The sequence below is a fragment of the Pezoporus flaviventris genome, unplaced genomic scaffold (assembly GCF_033815535.1).
Source record: "Pezoporus flaviventris isolate CSIRO_AGI_PZ_B2104156 unplaced genomic scaffold, CSIRO_AGI_Pfla_v1 ptg000036l, whole genome shotgun sequence".
NCBI lineage: Eukaryota > Metazoa > Chordata > Aves > Psittaciformes > Psittacidae > Pezoporus > Pezoporus flaviventris.
The window spans coordinates 27,777,691-27,787,986 of record NW_026892584.1 but is presented as its reverse complement, the minus strand read 5'-3'; the positions used below and the strand labels follow the sequence as shown (position 1 = coordinate 27,787,986).

General features: G+C 45.9%; 1 long non-coding RNA gene across 1 annotated transcript; it reads right to left on the bottom strand.

The window, feature by feature from the left end:
* Window positions 1-3,931: 3,931 nt before the first annotated feature.
* Window positions 3,932-7,833, bottom strand: LOC133274474 (uncharacterized). The gene is made up of 2 exons (XR_009745156.1): window positions 7,692-7,833; window positions 3,932-4,247 (listed from the first exon to the last, which is right to left on the bottom strand). It is a non-coding gene; the product is annotated as an uncharacterized LOC133274474 (long non-coding RNA).
* Window positions 7,834-10,296: the final 2,463 nt, after the last annotated feature.

Here is a 10,296-nt window from a genome sequence, read left to right as displayed (position 1 = left end):
GTAATAATTATTTCATTGTCAGATGAAAGATGTATTGAGTGGATCCTACAGGTGTTCATTGGAGGGTCCAGTGCTAGTCAGTGTTTCCATTAATGACTTGGATAATGGAATAAAGAGTATACTTATTAAATCTGCGGATGACATCAAGCTGGGAGGGACTGAATACGCTGCAGGATAGAAATAGAACACGAGACAATCACAGCAAATTGGACAAATGATCTGAGAACACAAGATGAAATTCAACCAGGACATATTCGTGTAATTAGACTTAAGCAGGAATAATCAAGTTCATAAATACAGGAAAAGGAACAGCTGTCTAGGTGGCAATTCTCCTGAAAAAAAGAGTCTGGAAACTACTGTACAACACAAGGTAAAAAGTAGTAAAAACCACATCTCCCCACCACAGGACAAGCAGGCATATTGGGAATGACAGACCTGTGATGTAGGTTTTTCCCTGGAGGATTATGTCCAGTGTTGGGTGTCCCATTCTGAAACAGGCAGACGAGAGAGAGACCAGGAAAGAAGGGTATTGGTCACAGGTTTAGGATCCATGGCCAGCAGGAGCAGGCAGAACAGAAAAAGGTTGTCTATATGCTAAAAAAAAAGTAAATAAATAAAAAAGGAAGAGATGACTGGGGGAAGACACTGTAACAGTTTTCAAATAGCTGAACACTGCTATCACGGAAATAATAATCTACTTTCCATGCCCATGGTGAATAAGAGGCAAAAAAATCCAACTTCATCATGGGAGATTTGAGTTAATCTGTTAAGACTAGGGAAGCATTGGAATAGATGGTCCAGAGCTCAATCAAAATATTGTCAAGGGCAAAGAAGGTGCCACCGAACACGCCTGGGGCAAGGAGATGGACCAGATGATCTCTCAAAGCCCCTTCCAATCCTATTTCCTATAGCTTTTTTGATCAGTAGTAGCAAGTTTAAACAGAAGCTGCATTCCCCCTCTCTCAGATATTTTCCACAATGAAAAGGGGGAGTTTGGAGTTTTTACAGTACAGCTCAACACACACACCAGTCCCTACCCAGCTTCAGAAAACCTATTTTCTAAATACACCAGACACACCAAGGTACTCTCAACCCTATGTGGAACAGACCTTAGGACATTAATCTTTTAGCAACAAAAAACACAGTCCTCTTCTAACAAACCTGTGTAACTGCTTGTAGGGGCAACTACAGAGCCACAGAGCCCTGTGGCACCCTGCACATGCCTCAGTAGGCCCAGGCTAGGAAATGTGTTTACATCTCAGGCTCACTGGTCTGTGCAGTCCCAAAAATAGTTTGGGAGGCTGTTTGTTGCTGGGTTTTTTTAAATGTTTTCCTGTGGAAACATCTCACACGTTAAATGTTGTGCAGCTACCCAGTAAACTAAGGTCATGTCTACAAAGATGACAAAATCCTAAAATCAGTATCTGTCTCAGACCCCAAGCATAGCACCAATGGCAACTAACGTTTGCAACACCTGTGTTTGAAATCAGCCCTCATCTCTTTATAAGAGGAAAAGCCCTTTTGCTAAGAGCTAGAGCTGCTGCAAGACCCATCACGCAAGCAATGCACCATGCTGTTCTGCTGGAGGGCAGATCATTCCCATGGAAATGTGAAGGGAGCACGCACTGGGAATGCCATGCCCTGCAGTGCTCCCAGATGAACATGACACAGGTTATGAACATGTATACCACCGAGAGGAGAAAAAGTGCCCAGGACTGTAACTAGCAGAATTAGGGCAAAGGCATCACTTCCATCTTCAGTGATCATTAGACTTTTCTGCTGTTAAGATGATTAGGAATGCATGAAACACCCCCTTCCATGCCATAGATGTGTGCCCATATGCACCTATGGCAACCCTCTTCAAACTGAGGTCATGCTCCTTATTCAGTATGCCAGCAATGAGGATAATTAATGCCATTTCTTAGATCAGCCATAAAGGCACAGACCAGCACCGAGCAAAGCCAGCAAGTAATGTGTTTTGATGCTAAAGAGCTTCTGAGAGAAGCCGTCAGCTGGCCCCTGTTGTCCCAGCTCCTCCTGTGAGGCCTCAGCCGCTGCAGGCGTTTCCTCCCGGCGCTCTGGCTCTGCCTGCCTGGAAAGGAGCTAGTGCTGCCGCAAGATGGGTGCCCCCACTCCCAAGGGTTTAAGGGCAATGAAGGCTCAGGGCCACCCCTTAGAGGCTGCCCAGGCAGAGCACGGAGTAACTGTGGTATGAGCCAGAGCGAGCTCCCGCTGCACCTCATCTGGGTAGAAGGGGGTCCCTGCAGCCTGTCCGAGCAGCTCTGCCGCAGGGGCAAGACACAACCACGCTTTTCCTATCACCGCGCTCAGCAGGGAACAGGGACCCGTGGCGCAGAGGGCGATCTCTGCCCCTGGCCATCCTTCCTCTCCCATCTCTCGCCCACGGCATCTCTGAGCGATGCTCCCAACGCTGGCTGTGCCCCTGCTGCTAGAGTTAATTACAGTAATTATACCTGCGCTCCTCAGCTCCAGCTCCCTTTGTTGTGACTTCCCTGCCCATTCATTTGCAAATCTAATAGCTCAGTCAATTTTTAAAAGAGAAAAGGGCTAGGGAGTGCAAAGATACAAATGAAGAAAGGAAGATTCCTGCCACAAGAATACAGCAGGAATCGAGGAGCCATTGAGCAGCACCAGGTGTTTTATTTAGTGCCCCTGCAAGGGCTCCGTGCTGCTCCCAGCTCTTCAGACAGGCCTTTGCTGTGTTACAACAGTAGCCCAGAGTGGGGAGAAAAGAACTGCATCAGCCTCCCTCAGTGCCTTCCAGCTTACCTTGATCAAGGTTCGTAGCAGAGCTCAAGATACTGCCCAGTGCTTCAGAGACCACCTGCAGAAAGACAGGAGAGCTTCCACAGCACCCAGAATTCACAGGTGCCATGAACCTCCAGCAACTTCTCATTGCTGGGTCCTACCCATTTCTCAGGCCGGTTTCCTGTGGGAGAGGGGTGCTGCAGTATCAGCTGTACAAACAGAAGACTATTTTCATGCCTGGGAGCAGAGGCTTTCTAGCAGTGACCTAGGAAGAGACATTGCTGGAGGTGGGTCTGCAGTTCAGGTCACCTCCCTAAAGGACAGATGTGAGGTGAATCTTTTGAACAAAGAAGGGGAAAAGTATAACCAGAAAAAAAATGAGCAGAAATGGCTTCATAACTGTTTTCTGGTGCTTTGGACAAGAGGAAGCAAGGAGAGGAAGCCTGTGATGTGCCCTGCCAGCTGACACTGGCAGCCGAGTGGTGGGTTTTGTTCACCCATATACTGTGTACACAGTTTCAAGGAGGAAGCTACAAACCAGCATTATTTTTTGTCTTTTACTGCCAGTGGAGACAGTGAAAGACAGCGAGGGACAAAGACAGCCTGGCTCCTTTGCACTAAGTAAGTGCAGCAGTTTAATTAAACTGAGCTGAAGCACTTTCACACCAGCCATTACGCCAGTTCATCAGCGTAGCCACACAAATCTAAGGTTGTTCACAATATCATCCTGGACACCAGAATGTCCCACTGTGCGATGTTTCACCATGTCAGCACTAGAGCTGATTTTTCTCATTGACCATGCTGGAAAGGCAGTCCAGGTGGCTTCAGAAGTTCAGGAGCTTGAGAAGGTGAGGATTAAACTAATTCCCCTGAGAAAGTATTAGAAGAATACACATTTCTTTTAAAAAAGGATGAAAACAGGTGATGTTTCTCATGATCACAGTAGATGTTTATCTTTGTATGCTTTGTACACTAAACATTTATTGTTTCACAATTCTGAATAGGCAAGAAAGCACTTGTAGAGAGTGGACAGGAGCAGGAGGTAGTGAGGCCTTCTGAACACAGTAGGCAAGCAGAGAGGCGGTTAGGGAAACAGGTCAGAAATACAAAGCACTCCCATTGGAAGCTAATGTCCCACTGATTTTTTTTTTTTTTTGTGAAGTTGAAGCAACAAATTCATTTTAATATAACAGGGGAAAAAATGCAACCCCCCCAAAAGAGTAACAACTTGATTACAGGTAGGGAACATGAAACAAGAGTACTACATAGATCTGAGCAATGTGTAACTGCAGCGTGGCAAACTAGAGTCTTCAAGTCCTTTAGATGACGTGCTCAAAAGGGTTTTCCATCTTCCAGGAGGCTGATTGCTGGGGGAGGAGAGGAAGGATCTGCAATTAGGTTGATTAAAATAGTGGTCCCAGCATGGTCTGCTCTTCACTGTTGCCAGGAGACTAGAAGGCTGGGATGAACTGCTCAAACTTTTTATAACAAAAATAGTTATTTACTTCCACACCCTGTGATCTCGGTCCTCTCCAAGGCTGCACCTTCTCCATTAGTCCTCCGGAAAAAAAAAATCCCAACCCAACTTCACTTTCTTATACTTGTGTTAAGTTGGATTTACCATGTCCAAAACCACACCAATTTTTCCCTCCATCTTCCTAAACCAGTGCCCAGCTCCAGAAGCTATGCTAACCATTCGGGGGTTGTCCTTTCACTTTTTATAATATTAATCCTGTCTTTCCTTCCTGATCTGGACCCTCATCCCAGATAAGCAGGTCAATTCCAGGTTACTTGCCCCCACTACAGGATATATATCTGAAGCAAAGGTTGGCTACATGGCTCAGCTGATGAGGACATTGAGATGGGCAGCCACCCACAGGTTATTAAGTAGGCATGCACTACCTGCAGTCAGGGACTTATGCTTATGGTAACCTTATCCTTGTAAGGTTACCATAACACTTCAGGAAACAGAGCATCTTAATGTAGACACCAAGTCAGGCTACCTTAACAATTTACTCAAGTTTTTCCCCTCCCCTTTCCCAACTCATACAGAAGTGAAAGGAAGTGCTGAGTATATCATGAGAGATGGCTATAGTCCAAAGTGAAATCCTAGTTCTTCCTTCAAGTCTCTTTTGATGGCCATCCTAGAGCATACTGGGGGGCAGGGGAGGGATGGAGACACGACTGTTGAAAGCCTGGAGATCTCCATCTGTCATTGTAGTCCAATTCAGGCCATTTGCTTCAGCGTAAATTTCATCCTCCCTAAAGCCAAGTTTGTTAATGAAACTGAGCCAATGTGCCTTTTCTATGGCTTTCTCTTGTTGTATCTGCTTCTGCAAAAACTGCGCATGCCAAGAAATAAGCTCGCCTTTTAGGGTCTAAATGCCAACACCTTGAGCGAAAGGGAAGGGGCTGCAATGGATGGATAGCAGGCGTGACACAGTTTTGTTAAGGAAGTATAGAGATGATAGTGAGGTAGAAGATTGCAAAAATAGCAGCAAGATTAGCTTTAAGTTTAAATCTCTGCTACAAATGCTGATGAGTGCATGTGGGGGAAGAGAGTTTGAATGCCAAGAGAGAAAGAATCCTTGCTCCTGTTAACACAGCAGCAATCAGGCAATAGCTGGAAAGAGCCATTTAAACCTCCCTGTGTAGTGTTGAAACACAGCACGTAATTACTCATCATGCTCCTTTCTGCCCGCTGGAGGAGCTGTACCGCGCAGCCACCTCAGCACCACTGGGCTGCACGACTCGTCAGGTACCCTCCAGATCATGCGATGCAGAATTCACACAAGTACCTGAAAGTTTCCTGGCTAAATCCCACCATCTTTTCAAGGCTTCCATAGTCACTGCACCAAGCTCTCTACCTACTTGTGCTTGGACAGAGAAATGGCACTGTGCACAGGGAAACATAGCCTGAGAATAAGAGCAAGCAGCAGCAGTGCTAACAGAAAGTCTGGTTTGGTCCTTAGTCTTCAGGTACCAAACTGGGACACCAGCCCTGTTAGTGGCCCTGATCTGCATTTGCTCCAACATATTCACCCAGTACAAACAAGTATCTCTGAAGAGGGCAGGCACATTCAGAGACACTGTAGGGGCTCAGATGGTAGCACAAAGGCACAGCCATGTTAGCAGAGGATACAAACTATTACTAGCACTAGAAAAAGAGTTTCAGGTTTCCCACCAGTACTCTAATAGAAGCGTTTCTGCTTCAAAACCACCTTGACTGGATGTCAAGGACACATTATAAAGGCAGGTCAATCCAGGTGTGAAGCAATGTAGACAGAGAGAGCAGAAGCAAAAACCTAAGAATACACCCAAGAACCTTAAACCCAGCAAGCTCACTATGGCATCACTGCATTAATTGCTTCCTAGATGCTAATTACTTGTGGTTTAATTTTTGTACTTGCCATACTTCTGGCCAAATTAAAGTCAATCTAATTTAATGCCCCAACACAAACAGACTCCAAGTGCCTTTTTCCTTGAAAGCTTTTGCTGCTAGCCAGTACCTGGACACCATATTAGGAATAGCATTATTTTAACTCCTAAGTGGCTTCTGTCTTGTGTGTTGCAAACTGGGAAGACAGTCAGAAAAATAGTGCAAGAGGTAGAGAATGTGCCTTCTCTCCTGTGTGCTATAGCTATCCACTTTCAACAAAGGCTGCTGGGAGGGAAATGCAGCCCAGAGACATGCACCTCTATACATTAACAACGTCCAACAGATGTTTCTCAGGTTCATTTCCTGACTGACCATAGAGCCCACGGATGCTTTTCAAGCTTATCTTCAACCATTCCTTTCCATTTACAACCTCTTCTTGGACAGCAGCCTCCTAGCCTTGCCAATACTCCTTCCAAGCTGGGTATTGCTCCTCTGACATTGTCCATACCTCAAATTTCTAGAGGGTCCTTGCAGCTAAGAGAAACATCCACCCCATTTGTTGCAGCATCTCCAGCCCCAATGGCCACACAGCATCAGGCACAGAGGAGCCCCAGGAGGGAAGGGAGGATGCAGCATAGACTTTCTATAGATCCTGAAAAAGTCAAGACTGCTTTGAAGGGTCTGCATAAGCAAAATCTGTTATTTAGCTCCCTGACAGCAAAGCAGGTGGTGAATTTACAGAAATCCTTCCCAAAACAGTTTTGCCACAGATTTCTGTCACTTCACAAAAGCTCTTCCCTTCCACCTTGATGATGACCTTTGCCACTGATGGCAGGAGATGAGGATGTTTGTTTCAGCAGAGAGATGGCTTTGCAAATCCAGAGGAATCTGGAGGTTATTGAGTAGCTGACACAAGGAGGATTAGCAAGAGCATGGGTTATCTTCATAATAAATACAGCCTGCCACACATCTCCACATTTAAGAACAGCTTCTCAGGGTCAATAGGCTTGGTAGCTTAGATCAGTCAATAAGACCTAGTATTAGCTTCAGCAAAAGTGTCAATTCCTGCTTAATAAAACATGGTTTATGTTTTGAATCTCCAAGAGAGCTTTCTACTGCAAGCTTCTCCTTAAATGGTCAAATCTCTTCAAAGCCCAGGGGGCAAAATAAAAGGCCTGGTGGGCCAAGAACAATGTTTTGAGCCTGCATGAGCAACACATTGGTGCAAAGTCAAAAATCCCCTCAGCAACACAGGACAAGGAAGAAACTGGGCAGGTGGAGACCTCCACAGAATACAGCACTTTTCAAATGCCTCAGCACTACTTTGCTTTTCTCACAGCTTCTCTCACCTGTCCTCAACTGCCATCACACACCATCCTAGGCCCACAGCCTACACACAAGACATGTAGTCATTGTTAGGCTTGTGAAGTCCGAAGAGAGATACACTAACATGCATCCAAAAGCCACCATCATCTCCAGGAGCAGGACTTTCTATACCCACCCTTCCCTTTGCTTTTTCCCAGGCAGAGAAACAGGGAAATACTTACCTTTCTCCATGCAAACCAACCCTGCCCCTTGAAGCAGCCTCACTACTCCTGGCTCTGCCTCCTGCCCCCTTTTCCTCCCCTTCCCTCTCCACATCACCCACATGTCATACCACATTAGCTACCAAAGCCTTCAGCAGATGCCCTCATTACCTCCAGCAAGGCAAAAAGCAGCCACAACCCAGAGCTGAAACCTTGTCACAGTTTGTAATGAGCTGATGGGAAAATATTTCTGCTTGATTAGAACCCTTAACAAACTCCTGATTATTATGAGTGGAAGCTGGCTGGCCTCCTGTTTTGTCCCATCTGTAACAGCAGGACAGCTTCTTGCATCCCCCCATGTATCTCTTCCACTCAACCCAGGAGAAAGAGGTATAGCAACTCTTCACTGATTTGTACCACACACTGGCAACAGCAAAAGAGAAATACTGCTGGTGTTAATATATCAGTCTTTGCTGTAAATCAAGGGTTAAGCTTTCTGCTGCTTGGGAAAAACCTTTAGTCACTGGCAATGTCACCAAAGAACCAGTGAAAGACAGAGTCATGTTGTACCCCAGAGTGTGTTGTGGTTGGGGGCTTAAAGACCTTTTAACAAGTGCTTGGAACCAGGATGCTCTTTTTCCATCTATTAGGAAATTGTCCCCCTCTAGCACTGAGTACTGTCAGGTGATCTCACCAGCAGAGGAAACATACAAAATATGAGTTTACAAAGCAGCATGAAGTCAATACTACATGGTGAGCACAGAGACGGGGACTCCCAAGGCAGAAACATGGATCAGGTACTGCCACACTTCTCCCACACATCCTCCTTGGTGGCAGCTTCAGGAGGAGGGCAGAGAGCCTGGGACTGGGATCCCTGCAGGTTAAGCTTGTGGTGTACCTGCAAGGCTGTACTCTGAATCACATCAAGTGTTTTCTTGTCTTCTTTCAGGCTGGGACCAATGACATCCCCATGAGACCATGCCCCTCAGCAGCCTCCATGTTACCCCAGCACAGTAGGATCACCAGGCAGTGGTGATCAATAGGAAGAGCCAATCCGTCTTCACCCCACATACAAAGTCTGGGACTTCATACCATGGAGGGGTCCTCCACCTTCCTCTCCTGTCCAACTGTCTCCACCTTAAGGCCTTCCACTTCGCCTCCTCCAAATTCTTCAGCCAAAACCTTGCAGCCTCCATTCTTTACTCCTTCTCCAAAAGCCATCACAGCAGCAGTTCCACTCATCAAGGTATTCTTCCTTCCACAGTGACCAGCAGTATCTTTTCTCTGGCTTCCCAACAGTCCTTTCTACAGCCTAAAACCCAGGCCAACAAATGGGAAGGGACAGGAAAGGTTCCGCAAGCCCAACTTACCTTTTAACACAACCAATGCAACAGTCGTCGGCAGCATCAGTTTGAGTGGAAGAAAACAAACCCAAACACTAGTTGCTCTGATTAAATATTAAAGGTGGAGCACACCTTTACTGCATTTTTAAAGGTCATCTTTGGCCTTTAAAACCTGCAGTTTCCTGGAGCATCTGAACTGATCTTGGGAACTGAGATGCCTCATGTGGTCTTGGTCATTCAACTTCAGCCCACATAACTCAAGTGCTCAAGATGATCTGGTGATGTGACAGAGCCAGGTGATTCATATGAATAGGAGGGCTTGAATGGGACGCTCTGGTGACCACTGTGACTCAGTCTTTGCTGCTGTTGTGTCACAAGAAATGGCTGGGACCAGATAGACAAAGTCAGTTGGTTAGTCATTGTGCCCTGCTCTGGTTATAAAGGTTTCAAGGTACTCAGTAATTATTGAAAACAGGCACAGCTGTATTATATGTAAATACATACCTATGTATTTATAAATGTCAGGAGATGTACTTTCTCATTTAGTTTAGACCTTCTATAAACAGAAGTATGGAGTAGGAAGAAACTTCTCCAGTTGGCAAGTCTTAAGTGTTGTCCATTTGTGTGGCTTTTCTACCTCCCTCTGGGCCAGCTAGGACGAAGTACTCTTGGAGGCTGCAGACTGATCTAGATGGAGCATTAGTCTAATCTGGCCACTAAGATTCCAGTTTCATGTTAGAAATGGCAACTTTTACTTGTTAACTGGTGTTAATTTTAATCACTTTTTTCCATTCAACGTCACCATTTCCCTTCAGTCTGTGTTATGCCAGATGTTCAGGGCATGCGGTTTGTCCTTCCAGCAAAGGAGAACTAGAAGGCTTGTGCCTGGGAATATTCTACACGTTCTCTTTATGCACACAGCACTAGAGCAGAGGAGGTGAAGAGCCTGTAGGAGCTCTCAGAGGCACCTCAGCCCACGACTGGTGTGGATTTCCCCTTGAACTGATATTAATAAAAGACCTAAGCAGAACAGTGGTGCTCACAAGTTTCTCTCTCTAGGGCTCCTGGCTCTGCCCCAAACCTTGCAAAACCCCTGTGCCACATTCCATCCTTCCATGGCCAAACAAGAAAAATAACTTGAAAGACTGCGCAGTGGGATCATCCATCGGCACATGCCTTAACAATATCAACGTTAATACTCAGCACTTGTAACGCTTTTGACCCATATATGTCAAAGCCCTTCTGTGGAAAGAGAGATACTCTGTGGCCTGGTAGGAGC